Here is a 13325-nt window from a genome sequence, read left to right on the forward strand (position 1 = left end):
CAGTTAATCGGTCTTGTCAATTAACTGTTTATAGACAATTATAGCGACCTCTAAGTTATTCACACTTTACACAAGCTTTGCAACGTGCACAGTTATAATAATGACTGAAGGCATATGTTAACTTGATTCTAAACTCTTAACTTTATATCTCTTTTAAAGTAGCCTAATTGTTTTGAAAAACCAAACTTTCAAGTGTGATTACTGAATTTCAAATCAGTGCACCACTCCGGGTTACACTTTAAAAAAATGCCCAACATTTTTTGATAGCTATAGTCTACCAATGTTATCAAATGCCCTACAGATTTCCAGCACAAGTGCCAACATTTAGTTAAAATTTGAAAGGTAACAGCCGCACAAAAGTAGATCAAAATCACACAACACATACACAAATAAGTTACGGTATAATATTTATCAAGTATTATTCAGACTAGCAACTTATACGAGCGACTCTGAATCAGGGTTGGAAGTAACGACTAGTTGTCACTATTCGATAGCGTTATTCGTTGCTTTCTGAATATCGAATGCTTATACCCATTCCTTTTAGAAATAAATATCGAATGCGCGTTATTCACTGCTTTTTTATGCAAGCAACGAAATCATTATTCGTTTTTCACTAATCGATATTTAGGAGAACTGCTGAATCATTTTTTGTTGTTCACTTACTTCGTCGTCAAAACGAATTTACGAGATTTAGATTTCGGATTACTATCCGACCTAGTCCCCTTCCGGTTTTCGAACTTTAAAAGGTTAAGGAAAATTTTACGGCAACACAGTTCAGAAAAAACATGCCAGTGAGAGTCGTTAACTCGTTAAATACGCAAATACAATATTTTTAGTAATTGCTATGCATTGCTTTTTTTAAGTATCGATAGCGGAAAGTCGTTGCTTTTTTAGGCACTATCGAGTAGTGAAATAGTCATTGCTTTTTGACTAACGACTTCCAACCCTGCTCTGAATACTATCAAGCGTAGCACATTAGCCTCCAGAAAGATTTGAAGCTTGCCGGTCGGCATGGCTTGTGGAGGCTTTATAAGTTTTCATATTTGGAAACTGCTTGCCTAAGTTGACATATTGGCGGCGGACTTATGATGACCGTCTCCCTATAAACTAGGGTAAATTTAGAATCCCGTAATAAGATTCGTGAAAAGGCTGGCCTGTTTAGGATCTATATTAGCCTACCCGCAGCTCACCCATGAGGGACTACCTAGAAAATGTAGGGTAAACATCAAATACCGCAATATTTGTCTGGCCAGCTTATCCAAGCTGGCGGTTTACCCACTTAGCAGTCGACCTACACACTATAAGAATAACAAATTGCCCTTCACCTTGAGTGCTTGGGATTTACGCTCATTTCAAAATTAGGAAGAAGAATGTGCTGTGTCAAAGTGTACACTGTACAGTCGGCAATTCAAAGATACATTCTTGTCTCAGCAACAGCACAACAGCAGTACCTAGCGGAAACTAACGAACAGACTTTTGGACAACGCGATGTGACCTTATTGTGAACGGCACCACTTTTGAACAGCAGCAATGTTTTCATTTAAAACCAAATAATTGCCGTGAAAGCGAAGTAGTCATGAACACTGAACTTTTTGGTGATCATACTGAACTTTTTGGTCATGAACAATAAACTTTTTGGTGATCACACAACTTATTTAGTTATTAGCCCATTTAAAATCGGCTGCATCGCCTACAGTAGTTTGAAAAACCTCTTTCTTGTCATATTGTTAGTGTCCAAATTGAATTCCTTATCCAAGTTTATTTTTCTCATATCATGTTTTTATAGTTGATCTGTTAATGTTAATAATATTAACCAGGAAGTCAGGTTAACGAATAAAGTTCGATTTTACCAGCTGGAAACTGGGACAAAAACAGGTCAGTATTTAACAAAAGTAGGATCTCGCTGCAATATACAGTGGTGTCTGGATTGCACTCAGTAACTTTAGAAAACAACACAACCAACTTGAAATCTGCAGTAACAGAGTGAAATCAATGTAGTGTAGTGATAGCTAGTTGATAATATATTTTTATTTAATTAAACTAACCTGATCTAAATTAGTCGCGCAGGAAGCAATCATAGTTTTAGAACCACGCCCCAACCAAATTGGTTTTGCTTCAATAGGAGTAGCTGCTATCAGTGCCGGTCTTAGGGTATTTCGAGCCCAAAATACCATTGCCCAAAATACCATTACCCAAAATTTCTTCAAGCATGGCTCACGACTTTACGAAGGATCGTAGGCCTAAATTGTAATTTTTGTGTTGCATGGCCCATCAACAATAGATTTAATAATTAGCAGGATATTTTTAGACTACCGTACTCATTAAGTTGTCACAAAAAAAAAATTGAAATGGTGTGCAGAATACATATATTTCAGAATACCTTTAACAGATGGAATGCTGTGCAGAGTAAACCTATAACATTATCCTAAACAAATTTAGCTAATTTTTAAGAGACAGCTTAGCCTGCGATGTTTGTTATGATGTAGAGCAAAATGCGGTGAAATGTACTGCAAATAGATGCGCAAACATGATTCTCTAAGATTAAATTGCAGCACCATTGATCAGCGAATATCGTGAAAATAATGAATTAAATAAACGCTATAAATTATGGCTATGCACATCTGCGCATTTGCATAAATTGTCATCAATTTTTATTCTTATTTTAGCAACAGTACAGCTTTGTAGGCTATCATTGAAGGCGTGTACACTGCTGTAAACTGTTGTACACTGCAGGCTACACTGCTGTACAGTGTACACTGCTGTAACATACTATTATTTTGGCTGGACCCAAAAAATATTTTTTTTACCTCAACAGTCAACAAGCATGCTGAGCAGTCAGACAAAGTAGGTTCGGGCAAATAAACACAATAGAAATAAATGAGCACTGATAGCTTTTAAATGGCCGTTCCCAGTAAAGTTGGTAAAATTGAGGGCAATTTGAGTTTGTTTTTAAAGCTTCTCTAATGTATACAAGAAAATTTAGCTGGCAAAACAGATTGGAAGCGAAGAATAAAATAAATCATTATTCAAATGCTTGAGAACAAATTGCTCATGTATATAAGTCATAAAAGTACGAGTCGTGTTTTTCGCTGCAAAGCATAAATCTAATCGCATTAGACGAATGGGTATTTCCATTTGTGAAGTTATTTAGATACACTATTCTTGATTTTATAATATTTTAAAGAACCTTGGTGGCTGTATGCAGCTCGGATTCGCAGAAGATCCTGTAGGACATTTGCATAAATTGGTTCCAATTCAGACACTTTATTCCCTTAGGCCTATATTTTGTTCCGTGTTTATTTGAGAGCAAGTAACGTAAGCATCAAAAGCCAGCGAATAAAATCAGTAGCGGTTGCCAGATTTGAGCGTGGGCGTTTGTAGTAGCTATTTTGCGTAATTTCCGTTCAAAGAGCAGTTTGCCAGAGTTAGATCACGTATCCAGCATTTGCTACCAGCATGACAATGCTAGCAAATCAACAATCTTGTGATAGGCTTGTTCAGCATTTAAAATTGAAGTAAATTTTCAAAATGCATTGATGCGTTGTTAAACAGAGAAGCGAAATAAATCGCAAGGTAAAGTGAAACAAGAAATATTCAAAATTTCTGTTTCACCTTTGCAGCTATCTTCTAGGTTTTTCAGATTTAGTACATTTAATAAAACAAAGCTTAAGTTACAACCAATTTCGTTGCTGTGTGACAAAGGCGGTAATAAATCAAACCATACTACTTTCGTGTTTGCCACTGCTGTTTGATCACTTTTATAACATACATAATTATACCTTTGAGTGGTAGTTATACTTCCAGGTAATCCACAGTTGCGTTAGAATGAACATTTTAGTTCGAGGCGAAGAAAGGGCATTAAACATAATTTACTCAACTCAATCAGATCAAGGCATCTTTTCTTCAACCGAACGGCATTTCAATATGCTACAGTATGTCACTGGAAGAAATTTCGCAGCATGTTTTCTGCTGTCGTGTAAGAATATGAAATGCAGATGGGAAGATAAAGAAACAAACAGGCAAATTAGCACGCTTGTACCTGTGACCACGTAACATTGACTACATTGGGTAGATTACAAGCAGGTATCAGTGCATGCAAAAGCACACTGATATTTGTCAATATAATGACAGATAGAATAACTAGCAGCCATGGTAGAAGGTAGCCTACTTTACACAAGTCATATGCATCATGGCTTCACATTTTAATTCTGTAGTTGTTATCAACTGTTGAATTGGTCCACGTAAAATTGGCAAGCAGAAGCAAACTGTTTCAGTTAGTTCATATTGTACAGTAGTGTATGATATCAAAAATAATCGCTAGATGTGGGACCAAGAGAAAAGTAATTGATGAAAATTTAGGCCTCTGGCAGTGGCAGTGGGTGTGTGCGTCGCTTCGAAACCGACAATTAATTTCGTAATAAAGTTTGATTTTCCAAACAAAGGAGTAGAGTAAAAATGAGTGTGAAAAACTTAACTTTTCTCGCGCTTTCTCTTGTTGATTGCAAAACCGTTTGGCCTAACAATTGACTACAATATATCTATGAAAGAATAAAGCGAGAAAAAGACTGAAGCTACTACGACTACAATACAACCAAGTTATTGATCGCATTTTTAGGAAGCCTGATGACCCTTAAACTTCTATGCGTGCCTCGTAGTAAGTCAGAAAATTAGCTAAAATGTTCATATATGAATTACAATAATACGACTTTCATACCTTGAAAGCAATGCTTTTCTAGACCCTTTTGGAGGTCCGTAGATTTCAGGTTGGAAACTACTGCTTCTGTGTATAAAAAATGGATTTTATCTTTTTTAGGCTTTAGATTTATCTTATGACAAAAAATTTAAATTAGGGTAAAATGCATGATCTGCACTACGCACAGAAATCTAGCACTGATCAATGTCTAAATGTTGAACAGCATCACCATAATAATCATTTATGGTAGCTCAAAGCTTTTTTTATAGAACAGTGTAAATTCCTTAATAGAACAGTGTAAATTCCAATTCCTTAATAAGAACAGTGTAATGACTTCAAAATTTATTTTCAGTTTCGTTAAAGACCCTTTGTGTGACAGCTAACGTCAGGTAATTGTCTCCGCAACGCAAAATAACATTTTGTTTCGGTAGGACAGAATGAACCAAAACCTGTGGTCACCTGCTTAATTGAAAAAAGCTGGGATTCAGCTAGCGTCTGCTAATTGCCGTAATTGGTTGAAGACCTTATAAAAAATTAATCAAGCAGCAATTAGCAGTTATATATTGTGTGCTTACACTCCAGTTAGTAGTCTCAAGTCTTTTTTCTCTCAGTAATATAGCGCAAAACTAAGAACAATCATAATTAGTTCTAAAAGTGGTTTGTTTAACGCTAAATACAGTTGGTGATGGCTATCCACTGGATAGTATCCAGCTGGCTTAAAAGTATCCGTATATTTCGGGTCACTGCTGTCCTGGTAGAAATGCAAAACAGTCAAAAGACTAGCAGTGTTTTACGTTGAAATGTTGCACATCAGCGTTAAACTAACACTGAAAGGACAGTCTACGTCGAGTGATAGCTTACGAAATAGTGCGTGGGCCTATATAATAAGAAACGGTGATAACAAGAGCCGCATTTAGAACGAAACGCAGCGTCCATTGGAAAAGAATGAATAAGTAAAAATACTTGAAACAAAAGACTCCGCTCTAAATAGAAGGCATTGTTTTGTTAGCCAAATCGATCAATTTATTGCTCTATAAGCTGCTGTGAGAACCCATTGCGCTACATTCAAACCGATTAGGCTACCATCATTTGGCAATAAATAGGCTACAGAATATGATCAAAAAGTATTAAATGGAGTTATGTTAGTCCGCAGATGTAGATGAAATAGAATAGTTTTGCACTAGTCTGACAAGAACTGCATGTGAAAATAGAAAAACAGGAAAATATAAACGTTTATCAAAGGTGGTTAAATCTCGGCATGCGCAAGTACAAATACAAACAGTTCTCTTTTCACAGGCACTCAGTAGTTGAAGAAGTTTTCTGGTAACGGCACTGCAAATACACACGGAAACATCGCAGAGTCCACCTGGGAAACTGGATGCCACTCACCAGTCAAACATTGATAGAATTGGCAGGATGGCAAAAGAAGGTTACTTTTCATACAGTTCTGTAACGAGGTGTTTTCTCCGTTGGAAACAAGAAGAAAACTGCCGACTGCTGTAATTATGATCGTCTTCTGAAATGAATATGTGGTATACATTTATTCTTTTTAATTCGAAACGAGAGGCTGTTGGAGTTAAGACAGTTTAAAAAAAGTTGTCACTCAAACAAATTTGACAATGAAGCACCACATGTATTACAAAAAGGTGAAACCATGGTCTAACTCTAAACCTAACCAGGAATTACTTGTTACAACTAGTTCAATGCGTTTCGTGTTTGGTGAGAAAAACAATCAAGTACTTTCTGAAGTAATTGTGAAACAAGAACAAAACGTTTGAAGTACTCAACAAGTAACCAGTGGATAATTAATTAGTCGATACTTTGAAGCTATTTGACTTTTGCATGACAAACGTCAAAAGCAGAGTGGTCTTTCAAACAACTTGAACAAGGTGAAAGCAACAGCGATTGTTTCCTCTTCAGTTGCGTGAAAGAAGGGGCTGTATTTTTTACCCCCACGCTTGTAGGTAGCCATTTAGCTTTATCTGCGCAGAACACACTTTAATTGTTGTGGGCTGAGGAAAACTGCAAATAGAGGAGGATGGGACACAATCCGTTCTCCTCTCTTTTTCTTGATGTACTGATATGTGATTCAACTATAACGCGCATATACACCATGTATCAATATTGTTCTGGTGAACGCGAAAGTATTAAAGATGAATTTCGCATACATCAGATCTGCGTTTTAACTTTGTACTGCCAGAAAAGATAATAATTCTGCTGAACACCCAATCTTTTAGTTTTCATGTATATTCAGTCAATCTGGAAAAAGAAGTCACTTGGCTTTGGTTCGTAGCTTCCAGTCTACATCAGGTCTCAGACAGCAAATCAGTCGTTTTATTTACATTATTTGAGTCAAACTAAAAAACGATTGATTTGCTGTCTGGGGTACAAAAACATAGGTAATTAGGCCTACATCCTAGCAACCATCCAGAATTTAACATAACAATACAATAAAATGAAGATAAACGATAAATTACGTACGTTTTCGGACATACATACGTATGTTAGCCCTTATCAAGTAAGAAAATTAGTTATCCTATACAAAAATCGAAAATACATAATTGATCTAAAGTTGAAATTCTAAACCTACAGTGAATCGAAAAAAAAGAAATGCACAAGAATGAACGGATGTCGATCAATTGTTGTGCATTGTTGTTTGTTCTGCTTTGCCGGTTCATTCTTGTGCATTTTTTTGATTTGCAGTGATGATGGCTATCTCTCGTCTTTGAGGATGATTTTTTATTTATGTGTTGGATAAGTCATTTTCTTACTTGTCAAGGACTAACATGTGTATGGCCGAAAACATTCGCAATTTATAGTTTATCTTCACTTTATTGTATTATTATGTTAAATTCTGTGTGATTTCTAGGATGTAGCCTACGTACGTCGTACATTGTACAGTGTTTGTATATGGTTCAAGAAAATCACCTCTTTACCAAAATCGTAAAAGGATAGGTTTAAGGGAAAGGTCGTCGACTTAGATCGATTGATAAACAATGAGCTATGTCAACAAAACAATAAGATGTAGCAGAGAGATTTCACGAGTGTGATGAAAGCCTCAGCCTATAGCCTATATAGCCAACATGTAAAAGACCAAGCAATTTTTATGAGTCATTGATATTTATGAATTCAGCGGTTTCAGTTCACTCTGGAACTTTTGTTCATGTGATGTCTATCATTTTATTTGATGCTCTGTAGTCTGAAGGGAGACTATCAGGTTGTTCAATTTTGCCTATTATTTGTGTATCACCTTTTTTCTATGCTTGCATTCACATTGTATCATATCAGATGTAGCCCATTGAATATGAAAATAAAAGAGTTCAGAAATAACATAAGCTCACATAACAAGGTGTCGGTAGCGACGTCTGTAGACAACAATATCCTTGCAACTGCAGTCCGCCTTTTTACAGCCTTCACCAATCGGTCCATGACGCGTTTTCAACAAGGCACTGTGTGGGAGCATTCATTATATTTTTGTGACAGGTTTTCAATTTCAAACTTAGTGTGACTCGGGCGAAAAGGAACTCACGTAAATTGTTTGAGGGATTTTTTATTCATGCTATTGAGAAAATTCTCCTTGAAAAAAGCTAAACTGGTTTCGAATGCCTATAGAAGTTTTAAACTGGTGACGCAGGCTCAGTTGTAGATATTAACAGGTTGAAGCTTCCGCTTTTGCCTACTGAAGAGGTTATGCCTGGAACATAATCCAGAGATCCCCAGCCACGGCCCGTGCAAGTCTTAAGAGAAACTTATTACTGTCTATAAAAAGAAAGAGCTTGTCATTCTGTAAACATTTTGTACAGACTTGAGTTAAATCTATATGATTTGCAATGTATGTTGTTTCATTGTTTTCTTTATTAATCTGCCTCACTTTGATGCAGGGGCGGATTCAACAAGTAGCCTTAAGGGGGAGTGGGGGGAGGCGATTTCAACAAAACACAATGGTGTTTAGGTCTACATTCATCCGTCCTTGCAAATACAACGTGAATAAAGTCACTTTTCTGTGTTATAGTAGGTTGGTCTCCCCAATCGTCTTTCCTGGATCCATCACTGCTTTGATGGTTGGTTTATGAAGGAAATAGCCTACAGTTTTTGAACCGATTTTGCAGTTTAAAAAAGCTGCCGATTTCAGCAGTGTAACCTATTCCCATTCCATTTGTTTGGTGTTGTTGAAAGCGCCAAAAATTGATTGATGAGTTAAAATAAGCATCATCGGTGATCTTACCATTTATTCTTGTACATAGCCGGATGTTTATCAGCTGCGCTATTAAGTGGACTTTGTGATTACGTCACAGCGGTTGATTTGGATTTATTTACAAAGTCTGATTAACTTTTGTGTGATTAAACTTAATTGAACGGTTGGAGGTTTGTTATGTAGTTTGTGTTGATTTCACATGCAAACAAGACCCGTTTTTAAATTAGCTTCACAATGACTGATGGCAGGGCTGAAGAATAAAAATTCATCAATTGTCAAAATCTGACAAAGAACCTTAGGCCCTAGGGTAGCCTACTGTATCGATGATTTTATTAGCACATGCAGATTCAAAGTTGATTTACTGAATTGACGCTTGCCGAGGTTTGTCATAATGTTGCAGGTATTACTCAATTTTTATCTTTAACGTATCAAGAACGAAAAAGCAGTGCAATATGTGAACTCACGCCAACGAACGGAAAAGGTTGCCAAACGTTAAGTTGTTTAGATGTAATGTAGCCTACTTGAAAATTGTTCGGGGAGTAAGATATTTCATATATTTGTCACTAGTAAGTTTAAAAACTTGTTTGGTTGAGTTGGTTGCTGAAATGATTGCTTATAAAGTATACCCCATCAGGTCAAGGTGCATATGTCCGGTTTATTTCTACTTGTAGAGCTTTCATTCTAAATAGAGTTCATTTTTTGTGTTAGGTTTATGCGTTTAAATAGCGATTTAAAACGTGAAATTTGTTTATTTTGCATACAGATCTGATCCAGGGTTGAACATTTGGCTTGTGAATTTTTGTTTTTGTTTGCTAGTCTGCGTCACAGCTGATTTGATTCCTCCTTTTTGTCAAAGATTTAAACCTGTTGGATATCAGAAAAAGAAGTTTTGAATCACTCGGTTTGATCAACTGAAAAACTCTCGTAGTCAGAAGATTTTTCTTTTCAATTGTTGATCGCTTGAAGATGTCGCGAATGAACCCTAAAAAGTATCAAGCGTTGGTAAAGCTTGTGGAACAACTGGAATTCGAAAAAAACATTGACCGTGAGCCGGTTTCGAACTCCGGTGGCCAGCTTGTCAGCTACGTCAAACAGAATCAAAACGAAGACTATTTAGTATCAAAGCAGGGAAATAACCCGTTTAAGTCGATAGACGGTTGTCCTTGTACAATGATGTAAACTTAACTCCACTTTATAATGACATAATGAAAAACTCGAAAGAACAGTGTGATCTAAAACTAACAGGCATTTTATTTGCTTTCTGCATTAGCTAGTTGAACGACCAATACCCTGGATTAAATGCTCAGCAAAGGACCAGTTAATAATCTAGCAATTTCGAACAATACAATATTTACTTTTTCATGAGATATTTGTAGCTGTTAAAATTGTTCTTATTCCGATGTTGTTTTTATTGTAGTTATTGTACGCTGACGAGCTCAATTGCACCATCAAGCGGCACAGAGTACATCATTTTTTAAGTACTGCAATCAGTCTGATAAATTGAAGTGAAGTGTCATTCAATTCGATGTTTTAGTTTTAGCATTTGATATTACTTTTTAATCAACTTTTCCTATTGTCACGTATCTACAGGCAGGGTTTGCAAAATATTGTTAACTCTGCCTGGTTTAAAATATTATTGTAAAGTGTTTTTACCGTTTGTATTGCAACGAGACATTGGATATAAAGAAGCAGTAAAGTTTCGAAACTTACATAGGCTAATATAAAAAGCGTAAGTAAAGTATCTAGTTTCACCTTTCCATTTAATTTGACTTAACATCATGAAGATAAGACTCAAACAGGTGTTGTACGCTGTCTGTCCCAGGAAGGTCACTATGTGCCCGGCTGAACACTATGTTGCAAAATAAGACACAAAGCTGGCGCACATTGACCTTCCCAGCTTGCCAATACAAATTCTTGATGCATCACACCGTGTCAATCTAATTTAAATGTGCTTGATTTTGATTTGCTGTAGCAACTAATCTCTATTCAAACATTCGTGCGTGAAACAGTTCTCTTTATTGAGTCTCCCAAGCACTGGCTTTGTTCTGAAATCTATCTGTATTTTTGCCCATTTTTTGGGCTTTGTCATGAGTTTGTAATTTCGTGTGAAACAGAATTGCACTTCGACTCTACAGTGGACTTGCACATTCCTTTCAAAATCTAGTAAGTCCTGGGATACCATTTCAGTGGCATCATCCAGCCAGCAAATCAGTCGTTTTTGCATTGATTTAATTCCTTAATTTGCTGGCTGGCAGCCTTTTAAAACATGATTAAATTTGTAGCCTATTTCAATGCATGAAATAGTTATTCTATAACAATGAACAAGGACCAACTATCTTTTGTCTGTGCTTTCAATGTGATTTCCAGTATGCTATATGTAATTTGTGCAAAAAAAATGATGATATTTAAAAAATCTTGTTATATTTTATACGTTTTGAAAAATTCAGATAATCAGCTCTTTCTCTTGCCAGCCAAAGTTTACTTTATTGCAATTTCGTCAGTAACATATAAAATTGTATTTCACCTTTGAAAATTAATGTACATTGGTAAAATTCAATGTGGTGTTACATAAAAGTATGATGAGTAGGTTATAATGTCGACAGCGCTTGTACGTTTCGACATAAATGTTTGTTTAATTTTTTGCTTTGCCTATGACAAGTAATATAGAGCTCAAATATTAAAACGGCAGCAGCAAAGTACTTAAATACCTTTCTGGCAAGCTTTGTTATTTAGTCGAACAGATCATGTCATAAGAAGACACATGCACGATGTTTGTGAACATCAATAAGACGTGTGTTGACGTCTAATAGCTCACAAAACAATCAAGGCACGTGCAATCGTGCATAGCTGACTTTCTGCACTATCTCATGCAGCTCTCAGACGATCCGCCCAAAACGTGGGCAAAAAACGTTAACAGTTAAAACGTGTATTTCAAATCTTATTTTAGTTTTGAAAGATTAAATGTTTGCATGTTACTATGACAATGAAATGTTTAAACTACCTGCGTCATATCATTGCAGCTTCACATAGAACGTCAAATCCCCATACTTGCCATTATGTATCAAGCACTTCGGATATTTTAAGTGGTTTGGTTTGAATATATTTTTCTATTAAATTTTGTTAGTCTGACAATAAAATGAATTTTTCATGGCAACTGTGATTGAAGCTTTGGTTTAGGACGGCCTTTTCCACAGTCAGCCCTATGCAAATATTCTGTCACTTACTTAAGGGCGAGGTTAGGCGGATATAAATCAAATTGTTGAGTTTAGCTTGAAAGTTGTCATTAAATTTTTGATTTTTTTAACAACTCCATGGTCATAAATCAACGCAATCGTTAATAATGCATGTCGAACTTTTGAATGACATTTTAGTCCAGCAATAATGGAATGCACAAATAACTACGTCATCAATTTCTTGACTGACCAAGTGCAATTGGCGTGCCTTGTTGAGTGCTGAATTACTTGTCAAAGCATCGGTATTTGCTGCGAAGGTTTTATCGGCTAAATTAATATTTTATTGCCAAATTACATAATCATCGTTGGCTTGAAAGCTCAGTAGCAGTTGCGACGCTTATGAAAACTGACAGATCTAAAAAGGAAAATTTCTGCTCCAAAGTTTTGGTAAAAACATCAAAATTTTTTGATCAAGCCACGACAAAAATTAAGTTCTAGTTATACAAAAAAAAAGTAGACGACAAAAAAAGAACACCATTCAATGTCGGTGTACCCAGGGCTGTGTGAGCACAATGTTGCCCCCCACCCGAAATCCACTAGTGGGCCTCTATGTCTAGCGATGACGCTTAAAAATAGGACTAGAAAGCGTTAAGTTAGGGCCGCAAATCTTTCAATGTAGGGAAAAAATTTACATTGATTATTTTAGCAAAGAGTAGGCTAAACAACTCTAAGATTTTCCAAAAAAACAAACTAGTCAATAGACTATGCCGACAATGCAGCAGCCGATCCAGAAAAAAAGTTGGGGAAGGACCAGAGTTTAAACTAAGCAAGATTTATAAGATAAATGAACAATGCAAAACTTAATCTCAGAAAAGTAGAATTTGAATCGGGCTGTTGGGGATCGCCTTCCAGAAAAATTTGACAAATACAATCAATCTTGTTTTGATCACTTTCTGGGCATTATTAGGCGCAATAATTTTTTTTTTATCACAATGCACGCTTTATATATAACTATAGGTCGTTATTTACGTAACCAAATTCATCAAATTAAAATTAGATTTGGGTAGTGGTTTACAATTTTTGTTAGCCTACCATTTCAAACCAAATTCATTCACGATCACAGAAGGATTTCAATAATTTATTTCTTGAAAGTTTGTATAGCCTAGTGTGGTGTAGCCATTCAGCAGGTTAGAACTTCGAAGGTGTATTTGGCTCAGTAACAGCATTTTGTGGCACATGTCACTTCATAACCTATCTCGATTAA

The sequence above is a fragment of the Aplidium turbinatum genome, chromosome 8, assembly GCF_918807975.1.
Source record: "Aplidium turbinatum chromosome 8, kaAplTurb1.1, whole genome shotgun sequence".
Lineage (NCBI taxonomy): Eukaryota > Metazoa > Chordata > Ascidiacea > Aplousobranchia > Polyclinidae > Aplidium > Aplidium turbinatum.